Here is a 26,349-nt window from a genome sequence, read left to right as displayed (position 1 = left end):
GAGTTCTAATGTGTATGAGTCCCATGTATTCAATTGTTTTGTTCACGCTGTAACCACCACTTAGGGGTTCTACTGGGTACAATTTCCATGTATTCAATTGTTTTGTTCACGCTCTAACCACCACTTAGGGGATCTAATGGGTACAAGTTCCATGTATATATTTGTTTTGTTCATCTTCTAACCACCACATAGGGGTTCTAATGGGTTCCAATACCATGTTTTCTATTGCTTATGAGTACAAATCCCATGTTTTTTGTGACTATGTTTGAGTTTCTAACCCCATGCTGGGTTCTAATGGGTTTTAGTCCCATGTGCATGCCTTTGTTTTTGTGTACACTGTGGTACATGCTTACATTTGTTTGCTGACAGTGTTTGATTTTTCCTATTCTTTGCGTTTGTTGTTTTGTATATCTTTTTCACTGTGTGCCACACTTGTGTGATTGTCTGTCCCTAGGCCTATGTGGCTGTATAGTTAGCAGTCAACATTCTTTTCCTTATATCCACTAACTATTTTTTTTGTTTGATGTTGGGTGTATATGTTCCATGTTGTTTCTGGTCCATTATTCACCTGTATTTTGGGGAAGTCAGTTCTGGTGTTAAATAAAAAAAAGAATTATACGAGGATGATGGGTGGGTGAGATATATTATGTGTATTTGTCTATGCATCGCCTCTACATTGTCTAATTTTCTTACATGTACTTCTTGTACATGTCTTGCCTATTTTCTCTAAATTTTCTTTCCATTTCTCTTGCACTTCGGTCTTAACCTTCTATATGATATCCTCTTGCACTTCCTCTTTCATTTCCTTAGGGTATTTTCTTCCTTGCTCACGCTTGACTTTCTTGTTATCTTTGCTACGATCCATTCAAGTCTGGTTTACTTTTTTTTGCTTTTTTCTCTACTTTTCCTTTTTTCATTCTTTTTTTTCAATACAGAGAGTACATAAGTATCAAATAAGTAAACCATAACATATAGTTGTATACATATATGAAATAATCATGTCGAACTGAAGGAAAAGTTAAAAGTAACTGTGTACGTATATATGTCTGGGGGATCACACAGATCCCAAATGAAATTTCCATATGTGGTTAAATTTTCGCATTGAGAGTATAGCTCTAGTTTTGGCCAGTGCCGTCTCCCTCTCAGATATGTCTTTCATAAAAGCCAAACATTAAAAAAAGTAGGTGGATTAGGCATAATCCATACTCTGGCTATACACAGATAGGCAGCAACGAATGCAATGCATTAGATGCTTCTCATGGCATGATTCTCACTCTCCTTAAAACCTAGCATAATCTCTTTGTTAGTGAGCAGGAGATCAGAGCCCAAGCATTGAGCAATATATTGTGTGACTTTTTCCCAAAAATCAGTCAGCATAGGGCAGGTGCAGAACATATGAAGAATATTAGCTGCCATAAAGCTACATTTGGAACAACATGATCTGTCTGCGTCATCACCCACCCCGCTGTGCGTTTTGCTGCCATTTAATAATCCTTTCATGGGTATAATAGAGCATACAAATAGTTCTAAATAGTTGCAGCATATGTAAGCTTATAGAATGAATATAACTATCCTAGGTATCTAGAGCAGAGACTATCTCAAAAGTGTCCGTAGTAGTAGCTAATGTCTGACTCCATTTGGAAGCCAGGCAACAAGTATCACCACCTTTGAAGCTACAGAGTTGGAGATATATTGAGCTTATTCTAGCTTTTAGCAAGAGATTTAAAAATATGTCAATAGTTCATGAGAGTGAGGAAGCATCACTCGTTGTGAATTTTAAGAAATAATCTCTAATTTGTAAGTATTAAAAAAAATTGTTGTGGGAGATCAAATGTGTATTGACGTGATGCGAAGGTACGAACACCATTAGCATCATTAAGCTGGAGAAGCCGCTCAATGCCACACCTTGCCCATCTACAAGCGGTAAAATCTTGAAATATGCTTGGGAGAATTGGATTATTCCATAATCTAAAATAGTCATGCTGTGTGAGATCTTTAGGAGTATTTGAGCAGTAATCAAGAATGTCGTGCCATATGTGGACCATATGTCTAATGGTCTGAAAGGGGACCCTTTTGTAATAGTAAGGATCATTTATCCTATACAAAAACATTTTGCTGTCTGTATCCAATGCCAGAGAGAGGCCAAAATATGGTTGTATAAGCTTTGCAGGAGCCCAGTAAATGCTGCCCAAAAGTAAAGTTTGAAATCAGGGAGTTGTAATCCACCTAGCTTATAGGGAAGTTCAAGAGAACATATCACTCGACGTGCTTGCTTGAAGCCCCAAATAAAAATATTGCTTGCACCTTCCAGTTTTTTTACAATAGTAGTTGGGAACACGTATAGTGATGGCTCGGAACTAGTATAAAAACTTGGGTAGAATTGACATCATCTTTATTATATCAATCATGTGGATAATAGTTATTCGAAGTTTATTCCATTACTAGTAATGGTTCATAATTAGGTCTCCAGATTTGTTTAATGGTAGCAGAAATATGAACCCCCAGGAAAGTTACAACTGCACACCCTTCAATTAAAAGGGTAGGCAAATCCAAATTGTGAAGAATTTGAGTTTTATGGAAATTGAGTGTATAACCTGAGAAGTGACCAAACGATGTTGCTTCTTCCTGAATTGTGCTCAGTGCTGATACTGGGTTGGATGTAAATAACGCAATATCATTGGTATTCGCAATAGCCTTAAATTGACACATCCCATTACTAAATGGGATAATGCGAGTGTTCTGGTTTAGTGCATTTATGAATGGCTCTATTCATAGAGCAAACAGCAGGGGAGTGAGTGGGCACCACTGCCGGGTACCACAACATGTCGTAAAAGAAGATGAATGTTGGTTGGTATATAGAAGTTTCACATGTGGGTTAATTTTTAATGCATCTAAAAGGACCATCCCTACATTGCTAGATGTTTTATTAGCAATATCAAATGCTGTTATAGCTGTATTAACATGAGCAGTAGTATCTCCATCCATTAGGAACCCATGATATTTATCAGATACAAGGTCCGTCATGGAGGGCGTTAAATGGTTAGCCAGTATTTTGCCATTGATTTTAGCCTCAGGATTAATAAGGAATATCGGGCGGTAGGACCAACAGTCTTCCGCAGGTTTCCCCATTTTAAGAAAAAAAACAGTGTTCCTCATTTCCCAGGACTTGGAAGCTTCCCCAACTTCTCCTATCTGGTATATAAGGTCCCAAAGTAGCGAAAGAATAGAATTGTTTAAGATTTTTGTAAAATTCTATTGGCAGAGTATTATCACCTGCAACCTTGCCAGAAGACAGCGCAGCTATGGCAGATAGTAGTTCTTCATTAGTATTATCTTGCTGAAGACAGTCCGCTGCCTCTGTACTTTCATGATGAGAGTTCCCCAAGATGTAAGTATTTGTCTAATGTACTTTTATCAATGTTGCCAGGGAGGGTGTGGAGTTGAGTATAAAACTGAGTAAATTGTTCTAAGATTGAGTCAGGTGATGTGTGTTCTCGGCCAGCTCTACATTCTATTGTGTCTATCCGCTTTTTAGATTTTTTTATTCGCAATCTGGTATGACAAGATTCTCCCGACTTGGTCCCCATATTTATATTAATAGGATCAATTTTTGTTAAAAGCAGCTGCTATTTTTTCCTTAAGCTTCCTACTCATAAGTGAACACAAGTCAATTAAAGATGCATATATTAAATCAATGTTTTGGCCGCCAGACTTAAATTCCTCTGCGTGCATCATTTCTAGGCAAGTTGGAGTATCACAGTTTAGTTTCAGATTGTTCTGTTGAGTTCTATTTATTTGATAAATATACTGTTGAATAGTACCCCGTATATATGCTTTCATTGTGTCCCATACTATGACAGGAGAAGCAGTATTAGTATTGGACCACAAGAACTCCGCAATGCTCCATTGAGTGTATGCTATAACTTCTTGGCCAATCAATAGGTATCTAGAAAATTAGAACGATCGCTAGTTCTTGTCTGTAGCTGTTGACTGAAAGCTTAACAAAGCAGGGTTATGGTCAGAGGTTATTCAAGGTCAAACCTCTGTTTGAGCACTTGTTAAAATACTATTAGTAACCAGATCTCTTCTTGAATAATGTTGATTGGCTGCAGAGTAATATGTATCACCTGGCAAAGTAGGATGTAACATCCGCCATACATCTGTCAAACCATGGCTTTGAGATAATTAAAAAATTGACTCACGAACCCTTAGCATTCTAGGGAAATCTGACCTATTAGTTGCATCACCGTCATAGTTTAAAGTGCAATTAAAGTCCCCTGCAATACTGATTTCTCCTTGCCAATCAAATAAGTCTAGCATTAATTTGTTAGACAGGATGTAATCGTCCACGTTTGGACCATAGATCGGACAAAAGACATATTTTTCCTTATATACTTCGAGTTGTACCAAGACCCATCAACCACCTGGATCAGAAGCGGTTTTAAGTTTTTGCGGACTAACAGTTTATCCTTAAGGATTGCTGCCCCTCTAATTGCAGTGCCATGTGAGGTACATACAAGTGTTTCAAAACCTAGCTGTTTGCGCAGACCTCTATCCTTATAGGCCAGGTGCGTCTCTTCAAATGTGGCTTATAAAGTTTCAGCTCTTCCCTGATCAACTGACATTTAGATGGCGAATTCAGCCCTGCTACATTCCAGATAATACACCTAATTCCCCCCATTATAAGACGCATAACAACTCATACTATGCGTAGGTTTTGCCTTTCAACAGCGATTATCCCTTGAGAGGTTTAAAGAAAAAGAAAGCCAAAATACAGGCATTAGAAAAAATAAACTTGCTACATAAATATAATGAACATCACGATTTATCAAATTGTTTACATCTGATATAATCTATACCCCTGTACTTTAAAACCCCAGTGCACTCCTGTATCCCACAGGTAAACCGGAAAGAAGCAGAGCCCTAAAATCGGGAAACCACCCACCCACCCAGTATTCAAGAAGAGGAATCACACCCACTAACATGCTGTCGATTTAAGATAGCCTTGAGGAGCAGCACCCTCAAGAGCCTCCCTGCTATAATTTAGTAGCATCATAATGCAGTTCGATATCTTGGTACAGTAGAAAAAAAAGATGTCAGATTTGTTGGAGAGAATGAAAAAAAAGAACTTAGAGTGACAAAAGGATAAGCACCGATAGCCCTGGCATTCTTTAGAATTATGTTGCATTCTTGAAAGTGCTATTTTTGCCTCCTAGTCAGAATAGTAAAACTGTGAGTGACAGTCCTTTATGACATTCCATCGGGCCAGATATTGGAGATAGACCAGAGTGGCAAGCGCCTTACAACTGTATTGTGTGTGTGTGTGTGTGTGTGTGTTTATGTGTATGAGAAAGAGATAGATAGCATGTGAGCAAGTGTATGAGTGAAAATGACAGTTATGTCAATGTCATATTGCAAGTAACTCTTGCAAAAGTCTGGCAGCAGCATAACCTACGTATAAGGAGGTACACCAATTTCATATAGATAGGTCTAGCTCCTGGGTAGCATCATGCTACATTGGATTGACACACCATTAGCTTTTTAGCCAACTTGTGTGACATTTTATCTCAATTTATTCAACATTTTCTCATGGAAGAACCCCCTGAGCCCTTCTAGCCGATATCTTGGAGTGTGATGGAAACCTGCAGTGCTACACCCAAAGCTTTTTTTCTTTTCTTTTGTGTATGAACCATTAAAATACGCAACATGCCCAGATTAATATGGCCGAAAGCCTTTCACTTTAAAGTAATGTGTAGTCCTTTGTTTATGTGGATGTTTGCAATCTTAAGTATAATGAATAAGTCACGTTGACGAACATACAAGTATGGCGGTCACGGGCAAGATATGCTGAAATGACATTGTGCAAAAACAACAGTTGATGGACAGAATGCAGAACAATGTCATATATTCACCCCAGTACAGAGATCTGGGCCTAAAGCCATCATTCTTTTGCTCACCATGCCATTTCAGTTTGAACCCAGCCATATGCAAATCAGTCTTGACCCTGTGCCCCAAGGGAACAGTTCAGCCCGAACTGCCAACCCAGGTCCTCCCTGGACTGGAAACAAGCATCCTAGGACTGGTTTCAGGCTTTCAGCCCTCATCAGCCAGGATAACTTGATTCCAGTTGCATGGAGTGCACAAGACTCATGTCTGAGCATACCCGTCCGACTCGGGGTGACAAATGCAAAAACAGTAGAAGGACAGAATGCAGAACCATGTCATACATTCACCCCAGGACAGAGATCTGGGCCTAAATCCATTGTTTTTTTGCTCACCATGCCATTCCAGTCTGAACCCAGCCATATGCATTGTGTGCATCTTAACACTTGTTTTCTTTTCCTTATTGTATCAACTCCTGAATTTTCACATAGAAACCAGGCCAATATGGCAGCCAGCTTTTTGGATTAAAGAAATATGTAGTACTTTGTTAATGTTGTCAACTGGATGCATTTGTACATTTAAATAAGGATGCTACAATGACGTTTTGTATCATTATCAAGGTTCGGAAGAGCCGAAATTCGTGCTCACGTCCTTTGCAGATTCAATACTTCCAAATTACAACCTGAGAGCTTATTCCTTACTTGTAAAAGTGAGAGGATATTAAATACATATATATAGAATTCACTGAAAAAAACATGCGTTTCAGGGACATTATAGTTTGAAATTTGCTTTTAAAAAACCTCAGAAATTCACTGAAAAAAACACTGGTTTCATGGACGTCATAGTTAGTTGGACATTTCACTAACACAAAAAAAAGACAAATTCGGCCATTATAGTTACTTGTGCTAACTATAACTCATGCCCCCGCAATGCAGAGCTGATGACGTCACATATTAGATCACTCATGACATGGTAAGAGACATCACTCATGACATCACTTATGACATCTCAAATGACATCACTGATAACATCATCCACATGATCATCTGATGCACCTCCTCACACCATAAAATACAGATTACCATTCTCGAAACCATAGACACACCAATATTAGTACAGCTACAATATTCTATGCACTATGCATGTAGACCTCTAATCAGCTACATAGAATTGATACACAGCCATATTCATCAAGCGAAATGCGCTCGCAAAAGGGCCAGATTCTGAGAATCTGGCCCTTTGCGAGTGCAATTTTTGCATTTGGGATTCATCATCCCAAATGCAAAAATCGCTAATAAAGAATTCGCAAATTTGCGAGGATTAGCATTTAAGGAATCTCTTTTAGAGATTCCTTAAATGCTATTCATGAAGCATTTAAAAATTGCGAATTCGCAATTTAGGAGCGCTATTTACCACAAAGTCAAACCTCATGGTAAATAGCGAAAACTTAGAAAAATGCATTTAAATGCATTTTTCTAAGTTGCATGTTACACACACACACATGTCCTTTAAACATGTGTGTGCACAACATCAGTGTAAATTCACATTTCAGGGGTGCTACAGGGTGTCCTTTAGACACCCCTGGCACCCTTGAAATTGCATCCTTATTTGCAATTAGCAAATTGCTAATCGCAAATATGGAATAACTCCCCATTCCTTCCTATGGGCCTAAGGCGATTTCTACATGAATTCCGATTTGCAAGTCCTTAATAGCGATTCCTTAATAATCGCTATTTAAGGACTCGCAAATCGGGACTTTGATGAATCTAGCTAACAGTCTTTTAAATTCTCAGTTAGTACCTATGCAGTCTAGTAATCCTTCTGTCTGTCCCTTGAACTTGTCCATTTATCCATCCAGCACGATGTATGTATCCTATCACTCTGCCAATACCTAAGCACTTATAAATTTAGCATGCACTCTCCTTGCAGCACTGGAATTACTTCAGTTATTAGTCATATACTTAAGGAATGGCCTAGCCACTAACCCAAGTACAGGTACAATGTTTTGTACACTATGAATGCAGACCTCTAACAAGCTACATACTATTAATACCCTCTTCAAAATACCCAGTTATTACGTATGCAGTGTTGGAATCCTTCTGTCTGTGCCATGTATTTCTCCAATCACCCATAGAGCACTATCTATGTATCCTATCACTCCGCCACTCTCTTTGCAGCACTGAAATTATTCTAGTTACTAGTCATATACCTAAGGAATGGCCTCTAATCAGCTACATAGCATTGATACAGTCTTTTAAATACCCAGTACCTATACAGTCTAGGAATCCTTCTGTCTGTCCCATGCAGTTCTCCATTCATCCATCCAGTGCTATCTATCTATCCTATCACTTCACCAATACCTAAGCACTTATAAATTGAGCATGCACTCTCTTTACAGCACTGACATTGCTTGAGTTATTAGTCATATACTTGAAGAATGGCCTAGCCACTAATACAAGTGCAGGTACAATATATGCAGACCTTTAACCAGCTACATACCATTGATACGTTCTCCTAAATATCCAGGTAGTACTTTTGCAGTGTAAGAATTCTCCTGTCTGTCCCATGCATTTCCCCAATCACCCATCCAGCACTAGCTACTTATCCTATCACTCCACCAATACCTACTCATGTATAATACCTGAAAAAAATGTTTAGCATTTTTGGATATGTACTACCGTCACGGTAATATTAAGTAATCCAAACAACATCAATGCACAACTACATTCAGCTGTGCACTATATATATATATATATATAGATATATATATATCTATATATATATATATATATTACCTACTGGCGATAGCCAGTAGGTATATATAGTTAGGATTTTTTCTCTATGGAACTTTTGAAAATTCTATGCCTAATAACTTTGGCGTTTGTGGACGGAATTGGCTGACATTTTCAGGAAAATGGCACATTTTGTTTCTGAGCAGCTCCTGGAAATTTGGGGGGGGGTTTGTCAAGGGGGGGCCGAGAAAAAAGGGGGGTCCCAAAACGCGTTTTTCCCATGTTAATTTCAATAGGGCGGTTGGCCTCACTTTTAGCCCGAACGGCTAAATGGATTTCCACGAAACTTGGCAAAATTGTAGGGACTGTTAGCCCGATGTGCCTTTGCTAGGTCTCAATATATGTGCTTCAGTGGATTTTGAGAAATTAACGTTTAAAACAAGATATATATCTGTAACAGCGCTCCGGGTAGCGCTCCGGTTCGCGAACTTTTCGCGTATCGGAACTTTGCGAAGCGAAGCTGATTGGCTCTCCGGTGTCTGTCAACATTCTAAACAGTCCGGAGCGGCCGCCATCTTGTCTCTCGGTAGGATCGAGAGACAAGAGGAGGCCAAAACAAAGGGGGAAATGAAGGAAAGGGGGCAAGGTAGACCCCTTCTGACCCCCTAGGATTGATGAGGGGGATATTATAGAGCCACGCGGGGCCCCAAAAAAAAAAAAATCCGATTTTTTCGCCGTAGAGAAGCGTCTTGGTACGCGAACCGGGAAGCTAACCGGGCAGCTAACCGGGAAGCTAACCGGCAGTGTAACTGGAGTCTGAGGAGTAGCTGATTGGCTGTCAACATTGTAAACAGTCCGGAGCGGCCGCCATCTTGTCTCTCGGTAGGATCGAGAGACAAGAGGAGACCAAAACAAAGGGGGAAATGAAGGAAAGAGGGCAAGGTAGACCCCTTCCTACCCCATAGGATTGATGAGGGGGATATTATAAAGCCACGCGGGGCCAAAAGAAAAAAAAAAAAAGATTTTTTCGCCGTAGAGACGCGTCTTGGTACCCGAACCGGGCAGCTAACCAGGCAGCTAACCGGGAAGCTAACCGGCAGTGTAACGGGAGTCTGAGGAGTAGCTGATTGGCTGTCAACATTGTAAACAGTCCGGAGCGGCCGCCATCTTGTCTCTCGGTAGGATCGAGAGACAAGAGGTGGAAAAAAAAGGTGTAAATGAATGAAAGGGGTAAGGCAGACCCCTCCTGAACCCCTAGGATTGATGAGGGGGCTATTAAAGTTCCCTGCGGGGCAAAAGAAAAAAAAATGCGATTTTTCGAGGTAAAGGTGCTTCCTGGTACGTTAACCGGGCAGCTAACCGGCAGCGTAACGGGAGTCCGACATATTGTGTTTTTTGAACGTTTGTGATATGTGCACGTGTGGATTTTGTATAATTAAGGTTAAAAATATATATATATATCTTTAAGCGTGTTCTGGCGCGCTTACGTTTTGGGTTTGGTTTGCGCTGCAGAGACGATACATCACGGTTATGCGATGCATCATGAGGCGTCTCACGGGCTACGTGATACGTCACTTAATAAAGAATATATTTTACAGCTATAGATATTAGCTTTTAAAAAACCAATGAAATTCACAGAAAAAAACATAGGTTATAGACCATATATAGTTAGGAATTTGCATTTACAAAACCTTGAAAATTCACTGAAAAAACCATAGGTTATAGACCATATATAGTTAGGGATTAGCATTTAAAAAACCTTATTTTATTTGCACAAAACCATTGAAATTCCATATATAGTTAGTTGCACTAACTATATATCGCGGACCCGCAATCCACTGCTAATGATGTCACATATTACATCATTCATGACATCGTCAGTGACATCACTGATGACATCACTGATGACATCTCAAATAACATCACTGATGACATCACTGATGACATCTCAAATGACATCACTGATGACATCACTGACATCTCATTTGACATTACTGATTACATCACTGATGATATCATTTATGTGATAATACATCTTCAGACTCTAATATAACCTTAGATACACTCAGTGTAAACAGGCACTCACAGACTGTCACACATCCATGGAGTTACTCACACACCTAGTCAGTCATGCAGAGAATCAATCACATCTCCATTTCCTCAACTATACAGTTATACACACCTTACTTATTCAAACATATAGTAACACATATTTACTCTCTTATACAATCCTTGATACAAGTTCACAATGATTCATACAGCCACTCACACATTCACTGGCTCTTATGTTCAGTTATTTATATATGTCAACTCTCACATGGAGTGTGTTTTACATATGTACTTACTTTGACATGTAGCACTGAGATATCCATTCACTCACCAATATACTCATGCACACAGTCAACTGTCCATACAGCTGTTTCTACATGCACTTTTAAACCCATACACCTAGGGAATCAACTGCAAACACATCTATGCACAGAGTTATACACCTCCCAGCCACCCACACACATACTCAGTCTCCCATACAAATACTTGGGCAACCATTCAATAACCCATATAGTTACTGATATAGCTACTGATTTAAACATGCAGCAGTTTACAGAACAACATAAATAATGATTGCCAAATTAAGACACTTTAATCACTAACCCATACACTCAGTGAGACACATTTAATTATTCTCTCATACAGTCAGTCATGCACCTACTAAATCCTTCATCCAGACACTTATACATCCACTCATTCTTCAATATGTAAGACATATTTTAACTTTACAGAAACATACAGTCACTGGGTGTTGTCATCAGTGATGTCATCAGTTATGTCATCAGTGATGTCATTTGAGATGTCATCAGTGTCAAAGTCAAAGTCAAAGATAGCTTTATTCTGTATTTGGCAAACACCATATAAGCAGACACAACAAAATACAATCAAAAACACAACATTTGACACTTAGATTAAAAAGGGAAATCACTGCAACAAATTCTTCTTCGGTCATCAGTGATGTCACTGACCATGTCATGAATGATGTAATATGTGACATCATTAGCAGTGGATTGCGGGTCCGCGATATATAGTTAGTGCAACTAACTATATATGGAATTTCAATGGTTTTGTGCAAATAAAATAAGGTTTTTTAAATGCTAATCCCTAACTATATATGGTCTATAACCTATGGTTTTTTCAGTGAATATATATATATATATAAACCTCTAACCAGCTACTTAGTAAAGTACTACCCATTCAACCTAGGAATCCTCCTGTCTGTTCCATGCACATTTCCAATCACCCATCCAGCACTATCTACGTATCCTATCAATCTGCAATACCTAAGCACATATAAATTCAACATGTACTCACTTTGCAGCACTGAAATTATTGTAGTTATTAGTCATATACTTAAGGAATGGCCTAGCCACAAACACAAGTGCAGGTACAATATTTTGTACACTATGCATACAGACCTCTAACTAGCTACATACTATTGATATCCTCTTCTAAATACCCAGTTGCAGTCTAGGAATCCTTCTGTCTGTCCCATGCACTTCTCCATTCACCCATCCAGCACTACCTGCATATCCTATTACTCCACCAATACGTAAGCAATTATAAATTCAGCACGCAATTTCTTTCCAACACTGAAATTACTCCAGTGATTAGTGGTATACTTAAGGAATGGCGTAGTCACTAACACAAGTGAAAGTACAATTTTTTGTACACTATGCATGCACACCTCTAACCAGCTACAAACTATTGATACGCTCTTCGAAATAGATAGTTAGTACCTATGCAGTGTAGGAATCCTCCTGTCTGACCCATGCATTTCTCCAATCACCCATCCAGCACTATCTACTTATCCTATTACTCCACCAATACCTAAGCACTTATAAATTCCCAAAATACAATATATAATTATTCTAGTTACTAGTCATGAACTTATAGAATGGCCTAGCTACTAACACAAGTACAGCTATAATATTTTGTGCACTATCCAAGCAGACCTCTAAGTAGCTACATACTATTGATACACTCTTTTAAATACCCAGTTAGCACTCATGCAGAGTATGAATCGTCCAGTGTGTCCCATGCACTTCTTTAATCACTTATCTACCACTATCTACTTATCCTATCACTCTATCAATATGCAAGCACTTATACATTAAGTGTTCACTCTGTTTGCAGCACTGTTATAATTCTAGTAGTGGTGGTATTCTTATAAAACGACCGAGGCACCAACACAAATACACATAAAAATTCTGTGCATAATCCCTACAAATCTCCAAGCAGATGCATCCTATTGGTCCACTCCATTAAATACTGAAGTAGTACCCATGCAGTGTAGGATACCTCCTGTCAGTCTCATGCAATTCTTCAATCACCCATCCAGCACTATGTTCCTATTATATCAGTCTGCCAATACCTAGGAACTTATGAGGCAGATTTACAATAACCCTTCACCACCAGTACGTCACTTTTTGTAAAGTAGTGATGGCGCCAGGCACGTCTTCATATTTACAAGAAGAGGAAAAGCCATCCTGCGTGGTTTTTCCTTTCCTTGCAAATACGACCCCTTCATACACAGAACTTTGCATTGAAGGGGGTTCCATAGATGTTGCTCTGGGTGTCCCCAGGCAACAACCATAGAACAAGACACATCATCAGATTTATGAGAAATCGTAAATCTGGAGATCTGTGTGAATGCTGCGCTATTCTACAGTTGGTGTGGCAAGGCGCAACAAGGAGAATTGTTTTAATTTCTCCTCATATTTTCCTCTTTCAATGCATGCTGCATTCCGCAGCACAGATTGACAAAGGAAAATGCCTTTACTGATCGTTTTTGTGCAGGAAGGTGTTCCTTCCTGCACAAAAACAATCTCCGCACGGCACAGACATCGTTGCACCATGGTGCAAGGGTGCCTGTGTCACCGCATGGCTGCAGTTTGTGCAGCAATGCCGAGGGAACCACAGAGTTGCAACATATTCATGTACATATGTCACACCCCTGTGCTTCGGAAGTGCCGCAGTGCAGCTAAAGAGCTTGCAGTGCCATGATGCAGTACTTCCTCATAAATCTTCACCTATAAATTCACCAAACACTACTAATGCATTCTTTCAGCCAATCATGCTGTATACATATATTCAACCAAACTTTCACACATTGCCTTGCAATTATAGTTATTTCCTTAACCAGATACAGCAGTTCTGCTAAAAACTTTTTTTTCTTCTTTTTTCTTTTGTATTTTTTTAACAATTTTGTATTTTTTTGGTGTTTCTTCAAAAAAAGAACAAATAAAAGATAAAACATTTGGAATTACATATCATTCCAAAAACAACATTCAAACACTTGCTCTCGCCAGTTCCATTAAGCATCGGGCTGCTTGTCCGGACGCGTTTCGAGTATCTCCCACGCCTCGGCGTGCATTACAGTCCATAGAGCACAATTAGGCCCCACCTCCCAATTTAGCGAGATCTAACATTTGTGCTCATGGGGAGTGTCCAACAGATCGAGAAGCACTTGGGCATAAAAGAGATTTTCCCCAATAGCTTTATTCAGGTCAAACTCTTGCTTTCGCCAGTTCCTTTAAGCATTGTGCTGTTTGTCCAGACGCGTATCGGGTATCTCCCGTCCTCGGCGGCATACAGTCCATAGAGCACCATTTGGCCCCGCCTCTCAATTTAGCGAGATCGCACGCCAGTGATTGGCTGCTCAGCATGATTCTGTGCGTTACTTTATGGGGGGCGAAGTCCGTCTTAAAATGATGCCCGCATTCCATGCGATAGTTCAAGCTCAACATGAGCCCCGGAGAGAGCAACGTGTTAACATCCTTCTTTTATGCCCCACAATTGAAGCCACTTGCTGCATGACTCCGTGGCCTCCTGCTTCTGAAGTGGCACCTCCCAGCCACAGGAAACGCCGCTCTAACATTTGGGCTCATGGGGAGTGTCCAACAGATCGAGAAGCACTTGGGCATAATAGAGCTTTCCCCAATATCTTTATTCAGGTCAAACACTTGCTCTCACCAGTTCCATTAAGCATCGGGCTGTTTGTCCGGACGCGTTTCGGGTATCTCCCTTCCTCGGCGGCTCACAGTCCATAGAGAACCATTTGGCCCCGCCTCTCAATTTAGCGAGATCCCACACCAGTGATTGGCTGCTCAGCATGATTCTTTGCGTTGCTTAATGGGGGGCGAAGTTCGTCTTAAAATGATGCCCACATTCCATGCTATAGTTCAAGCTCAACATGAGCCCCGGAGAAAGCAACATGTTAACATCCTTCTTTTATGCCCCACAATTGAAGCTACTTACTGCGTGACTCCATGGCCTCCTGCTTCTGAAGTGGTGCCTCCAAGCAGCAGGACAGCCGCTCTTACATTTGTGCTCATGGGGAAGGTCCAACAGATCGAGAAGCACTCGGGCATAAAAGAGCTTTTCCCCAATAGCTTTCTTCAGGTCAAACACTTGCTCTTGCCAGTTCCATTAAGCATCGAGCTGTTTGTGCGGACGCGTTTCGGGTATCTCCTTTCCTCAGCGGCATACAGTCCATAGAGCACCATTTGGCCCCGCCTCCCAATTTAGCAAGGTCGCACGCCAGTGATTGGCTGCTCAACATGATTCTTTGTGTTGCTTTATGGGGGCGAAGTCCGTCTTAAAATGATGCCCGCATTGCATGCTATATTTCAAGCTCAACATGACCCCCGGAGAAAGCAACATGTTAACATCCTTCTTTTATGCCTCACAATTGAAGCCACTTACTGCGTGACTCCGTGGCTTCCTGCTTCTGAAGTGGTGCCTCCCAGCGGCAGGACAGCCGCTCTAGCATTTGTACTCATGGGGAGTGTCCAACAGATCGAGAAGCACTCAGGCATAAAAGAGCTTTTCCCCAATAGCTTTATTCAGGTCAAATACTTGCTCTTGTCAGTTCCATTAAGCATTGAGCTGTTAGTGCGGATGCGTTTCGGGTATCTCCTTTCCTCAGCGGCATACAGTCCATAGAGCACCATTTGGCCCCGCCCCCCAATTTAGCGAGATCGCACGCCAGTGATTGGCTGCTCAGCATGATTCTGTGCGTTGCTTTATGGGGGGCGAAGTCCGTCTTAAAATGATGCCCGCATTCCATGCTATAGTTCAAGCTCAACATGACTCCCGGAAAAAGTAACGTGTTAACATCCTTCTTTTATGCCCCACAATTGAATCCATATATTGTCGCCAAGGTGGTACTAAATAAATATGTCTGAAAACTATCGCTTTTAAAAAAATACTTTTGAGTGCACTGATGCATCCCTATTTACTTTTGTGAAACAGTTCTGCGTGTTGGCGAAAAAAACACTGCTGCGCTGGGTACACCTTGGCATACATTCAACATGCGGGGGGGCTCAGGTGTATATACTCGGATGTATAGGAGATCCGGACTCCATGAAGGAAATGCCTGCAGCATCTTGACCTGGTTACTATTGTCCTGTGATTTTCCTTGTGGTGTGAAGAAATGTGAAATGTTGGTGGTATGAGGTGGAGGGGTACCCAATTAAGTTCTATATCAGTCAATGTTTTTTAATTAGGAAAATTATTTGGTGACAAAATTAGATGCGTTCCAGTTTAGTGGTGATTTTGTACCATGATGAGTGTTACCTCTGTTTTGATCTTCAGCGAAAAAACGTTTTTCTATATATTGGCATAGTGTTGGATAGTGCCTACAGAGGCTGATATATAAATTGTCCAAATATCCAGACGCTAAATCGAACTCAGAAGTAACCAACTGTAACAGGCCAGTTGGAATATCCGCCAGGTGTCATCAAAAGACTGAAAGGGTTTTAAATGGTATGTCCTATACTGGGATTTCTGCGAACAATATTTCTAAGGTGCCACGTGCCCCCTTAAAAAAGCAAACCATTGTCCAGAAGGGCCATAAGGTTCTCAAGGGGGTCAGCCTATGGATCTCCCAGCCCCCTGCAGAGCCTTATCTCCAGATTCCTGCTAGTGATGAAAGTGGAGTGAAGGGTGTTTCATGAGTGACAGGCAGCTCTGTATTTGCCATGTGTCAAAAACCCACGCGCAAACTCTAGACCTAGGGCTAAACCTGTAACTAAAAAACTTAGCACCCCCTGAGTTAGGAGGTATAAGAATACACGATAGGGAATACGTTATACTGAAAACTTTTCAGGCATTTCTACTGGGAGGACAGAGCACAGTTTGAGGATCTGCTTTGTCTCACAAAAATATTTAATTCCTGCATGACGTATTATGTTTTTCAAGCACTATAAAATCTGCATCATGTTCACTGGTTTTAACTTTTTTTTAAGCCAGATGGGCCCAGTCTTGGGAACTGGTGTCAACCCCGCCCCCCATTTAAAAAACATTTACCCTCCCAACAGAAAAGACGGTGCATTTGAATGTAAACGATTTCCATTGTAACCACCGCAGCGGGCCGTTGCCAGTTTTGTGGTGTTTTTAGCCTTCGAACAATGCCCCGCTGTTCCCCTTTCTGGTTACTGTACTTAGCCATTCAAGAAAAATGTCTGCTCATAGTCAGAAGGCCGTAGGAGAGACTGCAGGCGGCTTTTAAAAGCTGTTGAAGTTGGCAGCAGCCAGAAGTATGTGATCCCCTAATCAGCTCATTACGAGGCACACACATGTGTGTCTGGTGATAGGGGCATTTTAGGCACCTTTTTGTTTACCATGCATGCAAAAAAAGGTGTGCAGCCGTGTCCACCGATTCTGGAAAGTTGGAAGAGACTAACCACTCCTGAGGCGAGATAGCCGGGAGACGGAACGGATTTTAAAGCCTACTTTTAAAATTGTCGTGTTGAGATAAATTGTTGCACTATTTAGTAAATGTGATTTTAAAACTTTGAAAAATTGTTGCACAATCCCCCAGAGCACTCCCCCACCTCACCTGCTGAGAAACGCCCCGCGCTGCAGATTTCAGGGCTGCGGCTGGTTGGAGTTCTTGGCGCCAAAAATCGGAGCGAGCACAAGCCACGCCCACTGACGCAGGCCACGCCCCCTCGCTAAACCTTAAGAGCGAGCACAATTCAGGCCGCGTTCAGAGACTAACCACTCCTGAGGCGAGATAGCCGGGAGACGGAACAGATTTTCAAGCCTACTTTTATAATTGTTGTATTGAGATAAATTGTTGCACTATTTAGTAAATGTGATTTTAAAACTTTGAAAAATTGTTGCACAATCCCCCAGAGCACTCCCCCACCTCACCTGCTGAGAAACGCCCCGCGCTGCCGAGTTCAGGGCTGCGGCTGGTTGGAGTTCTTGGCGCCAAAAATCGGAGCGAGCACAAGCCACGCCCACTGACGCAGGTCACGCCCCCTCGCTAAACCTTAAGAGCGAGCACAATTCAGGCCGCGTTCAGAGACTAACCACTCCTGAGGCGAGATAGCCGGGAGACGGAACAGATTTTCAAGCCTACTTTTAAAATTGTCGTATTGAGATACATTGTTGCACTATTTAGTAAATGTGATTTTAAAACTTTGAAAAATTGTTGCACAATCCCCTAGAGCACTCCCCCACCTCACCTGCTGAGAAACGCCCCGCGCTGCCGATTTCAGGGCTGCGGCGGGTCGAAGTTCTTGGCGCCAAAAATCGGAGCGAGCACAAGCCACGCCCACCGACGCAGGCCACACCCCCTCGCTAGACCTTAAGAGCGAGCACAATTCAGGCCGCGTTCAGAGACTAACCACTCCTGAGGCGAGATAGCCGGGAGACGGAACGGATTTCAAAGCCTACTTTTAAAATTGTCGTGTTGAGATAAATTGTTGCACTATTTAGTAAATGTGATTTTAAAACTTTGAAAAATTGTTGCACAATCCCCCAGAGCACTCCCCCACCTCACCTGCTGAGAAACGCCCCGCGCTGCCGATTTCAGGGCTGCGGCGGGTCGGAGTTCTTGGCGCCAAAAATCGGAGGTAGCACAAGCCACGCCCACCGACGCAGGCCACGCCCCCCTCCCACCCCACTAGAAAATGTGCCCTCCACAAACGCGCAGCGGACGCGCGCAGCGGGCGCGACGATTGCGCGCCGAAGGTGAGCCTAAGGCAAGCCCGCCTGCGCCCGTCCGCGCCAAGACCGGGCCCAAGGCCAAACCCCCTGGACAAAACGACCCCGATAAAAGACTATGGAAATACTCCAACCAGGAACTACGAGGAATGAGACCAAACTTCACATGTGCTCAGATAGAGCCACACAAAGAAAGTAAGAAATGTCTGTCATGCCCACTTACAATCGACTTTCTTCCCGTTAAAAACATGGATAAATCCGGAATACCGAAATACAGAAACTATATTCTGAAAATCAGTTTGATCAATGCCAGATCATTGGTCAAGCATAATATACAGACATCAGAACTAATAGATGAACAAAAAATTGATATACTATTCGTTACCGAAACATGGGCAGACGAGGCATCAGATGCTGACCTGGCCTTAGCTATTCCGGAAGGATACTCCTTCTCCAGAGTCGACAGAAAAATAAAACGAGGGGGAGGTTTAGCGATCATAGCAAAGGAAAACCTTAGAATTAAAATCTCAGATAAAGGTAACACCTCAGACTGCGAAACATTAACCTTCCAAATAAAGATTACAAACAATTACACGTTTAACGGAATACTAATATAAAGACCACCTAGTGCAAAAACCCCCTTAATCGACCTGCTAAGCCCTTTCCTTGAATCTAGAGAAAAAATCAGACCCTAAGATAGCAGCATTTATTGATGCAATGGCAAACTTCGACGTGAAACAGAAAGTACATCTAGAAACTCATAACGCCGGACATACATTAGACGGTATTTTCACATCTTGTAAGAGCCTCAATAAAATTGACACTCTCCCAATCCCATGGTCAGACCACAAACTAGTAAGATTCACTCTGGAAGTTAAGGAGGACACTGGAAGACCAGTGGAAGTTATCAAGCAAGTAACCTATCGTGACTGGTCTAAAATTGACAACCAGGCATTCATAGAAAAACTCCAAACATCCCATCCCACTTTTAACGACAATAGTAATATAGCCTGCAAACAATTCAATGATTTGATAGACAAGGCAATTCGACAGTCCCTCAAAAAAGGCTACATTGAAAAGAAAAACCCCATCACAACCATGGTTCTCAGAAGCTCTAAAAACACAAAAACAAACTTGTAGAAGAGCAGAGAAAAAGTGGAGAACTAACTACGATGCCCACCTCATACAACAATACAAAGATACCTTAAACAGATACTAAAAGCTAATAATAGAAGAAAAAAGTAAATACTTCATTAAGAAGATTAACGAGTCAAAAAACTCCAGCAAAACCCTTTTTGGCACTGTCAAAATTTGAAAACAATAACCCAGAAGCACTGTCATCAAACTTCTGCAATATACTAGGGGACTTCTTCGTTAATAAAGTCTCATCAGTATACGACTCCTTCAAAAATCAGAGTACTGAAACAATAGAAAAGGACACATCACACCCAATAAATCCAGTAATCCAACAAGATCAAACATCAGCTTTTAGATTTACACCCCCGACAGCTGAGCAGATCCAGAAAGAAATCCACACTACCAATTCAGGTAGCCCAACGGACCCTTGTCCACCCAGAATCATGCAGGTCTGTTCCATACAACTAAGCCTAGTACTGGAAAAATTATTCTCCAAAATGATCAATACCAATATCTTCCCAGACGACTGGAAAATGATATCTATCAGGCCACTGCTAAAGAAACCTAATCTAGACTGCGAAAATCCCAACAACTACAGACCCATCGCCAGGATCCCTTTCGCCGCAAAAATCTTGGAGAAACTGTTAAACAAACAGCTATCTCAACATCTGATGGACGGAGAATTGCTGGACCATTCCCAGTTCGGTTTCCGAGTAGAACATGGGACGGAGACAGCCTGATCACAGCAGTGGAGGAACTTAGGCAAATAATGGACAACGGATTGAAGGCCGCTCTGATACTACTCGACCTTTCAGCGGCCTTCGATACGGTCAGCCACGAAATCCTTATAACACGGTTAAAAACAGCAAACATACATGACTCAGCATGCGCTCTTACAGCCTCCTACCTAGAGAACAGAACCTTCTCAGTAGAATCAGGAGAAGCAAAATCCAATCTGTTCAGCCTACCATGCGGAGTCCCGCAGGGCTCATCAATGAGCCCCACTCTTTTTAATTTATATGTAGCTCCACTCGCACAGATAATAAGGAACAACGGCTTCACCCCTATGTCTTACGCAGACGACACCCAAATTGTGGTGTCAGTAAGTAAGGAGGTACAAGTCACAGCAGAAAAATTCCAACGCTGCAGAAATCAGCCAATGGATGAAAATGAACTGCTTAAAATTGAAGTCATGATACTAGGAGGAGACACAAACATATGGTCCCCACTATGGTGGCCTAAAGATATGGGAAGATGCCCAGAGTCATCAGAAAAGGTGAAAAACCTAGGGATCATGTTAGACACTAACCTTTCTTTCGACGCTCAAGCAAGCAAATTAGCCTCATCACTCTGGTACATCTTAAAAATGATTAAAAAGATTCTACCTTACATACCATATGACTCACGCAAGACAGTGGTGACAGCACTGGCCTTGTCCAGACTGGACTACGAGAACGGCCTATATGCCGGAGCAAGGAAGAAAATCCTACTTAAGCTACAACGCCTGCAGAACGCAGCAGCTAGGCTGATACTAGAAATACCAAAGTTCGAAAAAGTAAGCCATAAACTAAAGAGCCTGCATTGGCTCCCAATTGTAAGCAGGATACAATTTAAATCACTATGCTTGGCATACAAAGCAATAAACGGAACTGGATCACAATTCCTAAGAACACATCTGCAACTATATGAGCCAAACAGACTTCTCAGATCCAGCCAAATGAAACTCATGAGGGTCCCTAGATTCAGAAGAACTAACTGGGGCGGAAGAAGCTTCCTGGTACACATGGCAAAAACATGGAACCTACTACCACTAGACATAAAAACCAGTCCATCCCTAAAATCTTTCAGAAAGGAAGTTAAAACATGGCTTTTCGCTAAACAGCTCTAGTCATACATCTTTAATGAGCCAGTGGTATATCTCAGTGCCAAGACGCCCTCGGGTAATCACGCGCTATACAAATAGATAAATCAAATCAAATCAAATCATTGCGCATGTCAAATATTCTGAAGGTCTTCAAATATAAATCATGCTAACTGCATAAGGCATGCGCAATTTCTGCAGGCACGCTTGCTGAAGTTCACAGTCGAGGGGAATTTAGATACATGTGTGGCTGTTCTCTGGCACTTTGTGGCTTCAAAGTGAGATGAATGTGTACCTCGGTGTGTACTTGCCTAGTGGAATTTGCTTGTACCACATACGCGTGTGTGAGTTGTGCATTTGACAGTTCCACAATGCTGTGCTCCTTCAATGTGTTGCTGGACAGTGTGTGTTAATGCACAGGTATTGGACAGGAGATTGCCAGCTCTTTAATTTATGGGGCTGGGCATCGTGGGTGGCCCATGGCTGCTGCGAGTCTTGAGAAGTTTATTAGAGACAGGCTAATAATAACATTTTGACAAGCGCGTGCCCTGGGTTTCGCATTTGAACATGGGAGATGGGCACATGTTTAGCAACAAATGTAGTATAGAGTTACACCAAGGGAGGTGGTATGCGTTCTAACAGCTACAGTAACTGCAGGACTGCAGATTTTGGGCAAGGTATACTGGAGAGAAGTGAATTCCATGGACAGCTGACATGTTCTGCGAAGGAGGCACAACAGGTCCCACGCTGGTGCTGGCCAGAAATCCTGGCTTCACCCTGCCACTTCAATAACCTTGGAGCTATCAACAAGCATTGAAAGCGTGATCTTGAGAAGGGAATCCCCCATCTCACAGCTAGATACACTTTAGGGCGTGTAGACACATAGACTACACTACACAACCCCTAATTTTAACCCACACATATTTATTGTCCTGATGAAAGCCAGATTAATATAAGGCACTGGCTGAAACATGTTGACTACTCAAGGACGTAGGAGGTCGTAACCCGCCTCTAACGTCCCACAGCCTTATTTTTAACCGCTGGCAGAGGCCCTTTTAATAAAGTATCCTCACCCCAGGGACCATCTGCCAAGCCGTTTTAACTTCACTTACCTTAGCACCTCACACCGCACACACAGTGACATACCTGCTCCGCTGTAATCAGGCGTCGAAGCACACCCGGGACACGCTAGGTGTTACTGGGTGGGCCCGATGATGAAGCATGCCACCAACTAGGTTGGTGGGTGAGGGCTTTCAAAAGACACCCAAGAGGTGCCATTGCCACCCGGCAAAATACTGAGTCGCTACATAGCTAATATTAATCTACCATAACCGTGTCAGATTAATCCATTCTAGAGCTAGTCTCCTATTGATACCGATACATATAAACCGGGGATCTGGACTAGCTTTCTGGTCCTCTCTCTCCCTCTTGATTCTCGCCATGTTTTAAAAACAAGCATTGCATAGCCAATAGGTCTCGCCTTTGGGATCTTATAAGTGTTTAGCCAGAGCTATAGGCTTTGTCAATGTCTTTAAGCTGGATGTATGATGTTAGCACGCACACTTTTACCACGAATACCATTACCACGCATTTTTTACAACGCAATACCTTTACAACGCATAGTGCTTTGGGTGCTGGATAGTGAATAGTTTAATTTACTATTCCAACACCAGTCCCCGTGGACACTAGAGAAGGTTATTGGATAGTAAATTAACCTATTCACTAGCCATTCCCTAAGTCAGATCGCCTCGAAGCGCTATGCGTTGTAATGGTATGCGTTGTAACAGATGCGTGGTAATGGTAGTGCGTGCTAAAAGATGCGTGCTAAAGGTTGCATACCCTTTAAGCTATGTTTTATAGCAGTGTTATTGCCACCTTATATATAATCAAGAAGACATTATGTACAACTGAACGACCCAATTAAAAAAATAATTAACATACAAAATGTATTTTTTTTGTCCGTGCAATTTTGTACTGCCTGTTCTAATGCTTGTTTGTTATTGTTTTTTTTGTGGGGGGGGGTCATAAACAACAGGAGAGTGGAGGTTGAGAAATAGTACCTGAATTGCAACATGAGCAGCAAACGGACACTAGAGGAGATCCAACAGATGTCAAATTCCGAGGGCAGACTAAGGTGGTGCGAGTGATGCTGTGGTGGTGCGAGTGATGCTGGAGTGTCCCTGAGTGATGCTGTGGTGACCCTGAGTGATGCTAGGCTGGCGCTGAGTGATGCTAGGGTGGCGCTGATGGATGCTGTGGTGGTGCTGAATCATTCTGAAGTGGTGGTGCTGCGCTCTTTCAATTAATATGGCTTATACATATGGAGATGTGCGGCTGATGACATTCTGACATGAATGGCTAGTAAAGCCAAGGCAAAAGTCATGTCACCTCTCAATTCAAATGTAGCAAACATGAACAGCTAAGTTGCGGTGTGTGCAGAACATGCTGACAAAAGTGACCTAACTCCAAAAGTGACTCGATACCCACAGAAGGCGAGCATGCCATGAACGACTCCAGCCAGTCCACCGCCCAGAAAGTTAAGCCTCAGATGCAGAGTCCTTGGTCTGTTCAGGTGATGTGGACCTACATGACCCCTTAGGCATGCACAGGCCAGGCATTCAACATATGGTAAGAGTTGCACAACGTGTCTTTTTTTGCGCCAATTTTCTGCTAACTCCCCCTAAATGATTTTGGATAGTCAATTGTGGTCTCACATTCCCACAGCAAAAGCATACTTCAATGAGTGTACAGGTACAATGAGCCTCAGCCCTAAGACCTTCAGATACCAGGTGTCCTGACCGTCTTGCGTGATTCAGTCAGTGCTGAAAGCGGCTCTCCCACTATTCTCGCGGGAACTGACACACAGAGTACTGTTAGTGTCTGATACTGAAGGCCGTTGCACACTTTTTATCAGACTTGTGGCCTCTGGCCTTATCCCTCAATTACATGCTTTTCAGGAAGTACCACCAGGTGTCAGTCCCCCAATTTGCACCCTGCATTTCATGCTTTCTGACCATTACTTTGTCTCTACAGCTGAGCGCTGTGTCTGAGATTGCTCTCACACCATGTCTGACCGTTCAGTGAGCCAGGGTGAGCCCGGTCTGTTGCAACTCTACCATGCCCACGTGCAGATTCTCTTTGGATGTGTCCACTGGCTGTGCTGGGCATTAGCTTTTGACTAATGTTCCTTCTACACCTGTGTGCAACCTGTCTTTTCCTGCAGAAGATGTCTTTTTCAGTGGGCCATGGATGCCTGCCTTTCAAACACATACCTTGCTGACCTGGATCATGAGTTGTGGGTGACTCCTTTGTTGGTCCACGTGCAAGACTGCTTTGGTGAGACACGTTTATGGGATGCCTTTCAATGTGTCAGGCAGGCGGACAGATGCACCTGTGCTTATGCACAATCACTCCTGTGCCATGCCTACATCGAACCTCTCCCAGGTTACGATGGGATGCCCCTTGCAACCTTGTGGTGCAGAGAGCACATCTGTTCCTTCTTACTGCTGGATTGGATGGCGGTTAACTTCCTGGAGATGAAAAGGATCGTATCTTAGAAATGATTCCCTTCGAAGCTGCGTGTGCCTTCTTCTATTCTCGTAACTACTTTACAGCAACAGGAACTGTTAGTGACGAAATCAATCGTTGTATCCCTTTATGCACACCACCTGACAAGAAGTGGCATTCACCTCACTGACTATGGCCCGGTCTGCATTGGGTTGGACAGTGCTGTGCTCTGCGGTCTATTGTGCTTGGTACCACAGACCAGGGCAAGTGGATGCTATCATCTGACTGTCATGGACTTTGTCGTCTGACATGAGCCCAGCTTCCATTATGCAGCTGTAGCACACAAAGAAGAAATAGGGTTGTTGTTTTGCAAGTACCCAGGGCTGGAATCGGGGGTACACGGCGCCTCCCCCCCCCCACTTTGGCCGGGTTTGATGCGGTCGCCCTGCACTGCCGTTTGTCCCGACAGAAATATGCTTCACTTGTCCCGGTGTACCATCGAGTTACTAGTACACATTCTGCAGCACCTGCACTTTGTCTGCAGTCCATTCCCAGCAGCAATGTGCATTCAGCGAGTGTGCCTGTTTTTCACACCCAGCCAGGCCTGAAGAAAGTAGCTATACAACATCCCTCTGTACATGCTGACTAGGGTCCACCTTGAACTTTACATTTGAATGCTGATGCCACAGAGGGGAACCTGTGCACACAGTTTTCCATCTCTACACAGGTACTTAAAAGAGGCATGCTTTTGTCACTATTATATCCCTGTATATCAATTTTGACACTATAAGACTGTCAGATGGGTTGGTCTGTCCCAGTATTTGCACAAATCATCTTAGTCACACGATTTTCCATCTTTCATAGCGCTACGTCGGGGTGTTGTGAGGTTAAGTGTGTTTTGTCTTACTTGGTCAGTTCCCCCACTTCATTTTTTAGGACTTGTGCCCTGTAAGTACCTTAGTACATGTCTGTCACATGGAAGGTGTCCACAGAGCTTGTTCTGAGTACTGTCTGAACAATCTGTCCGTAGTCACAGAAGCTTGTCCCCCTTCATTCTGTTCTGCTCAGGCCATAGCACCCCAAATCAGCAAGGTCTCACAGCTACTAGAGGACCCAGATCCACTTTGATTGACATGGGAATGCAAGCCAGATGGCTCACACTTGGAGAGTCATCCATCCAGTGATGAGTGTGACACAGCCAGTGTTGTGTAGTCTCTCCAT

At 42.5% G+C, this 26,349-nt stretch overlaps 1 protein-coding gene across 1 annotated transcript in view; it reads left to right on the top strand.

The window, feature by feature from the left end:
- LOC147700838 (DBH-like monooxygenase protein 2) overlaps positions 1-26,349 on the top strand; it is a 187,402-nt gene that overhangs the window by 143,481 nt on the left and 17,572 nt on the right. The window lies entirely within an intron of this gene.

Source organism: Lissotriton vulgaris, chromosome 7 (genome assembly GCF_964263255.1).
Source record: "Lissotriton vulgaris chromosome 7, aLisVul1.2, whole genome shotgun sequence".
NCBI classification, from domain to species: domain Eukaryota; kingdom Metazoa; phylum Chordata; class Amphibia; order Caudata; family Salamandridae; genus Lissotriton; species Lissotriton vulgaris.
The sequence above is the reverse complement of the archived record's forward strand: the minus strand, read 5'-3'. Positions and strand labels throughout refer to the sequence as shown.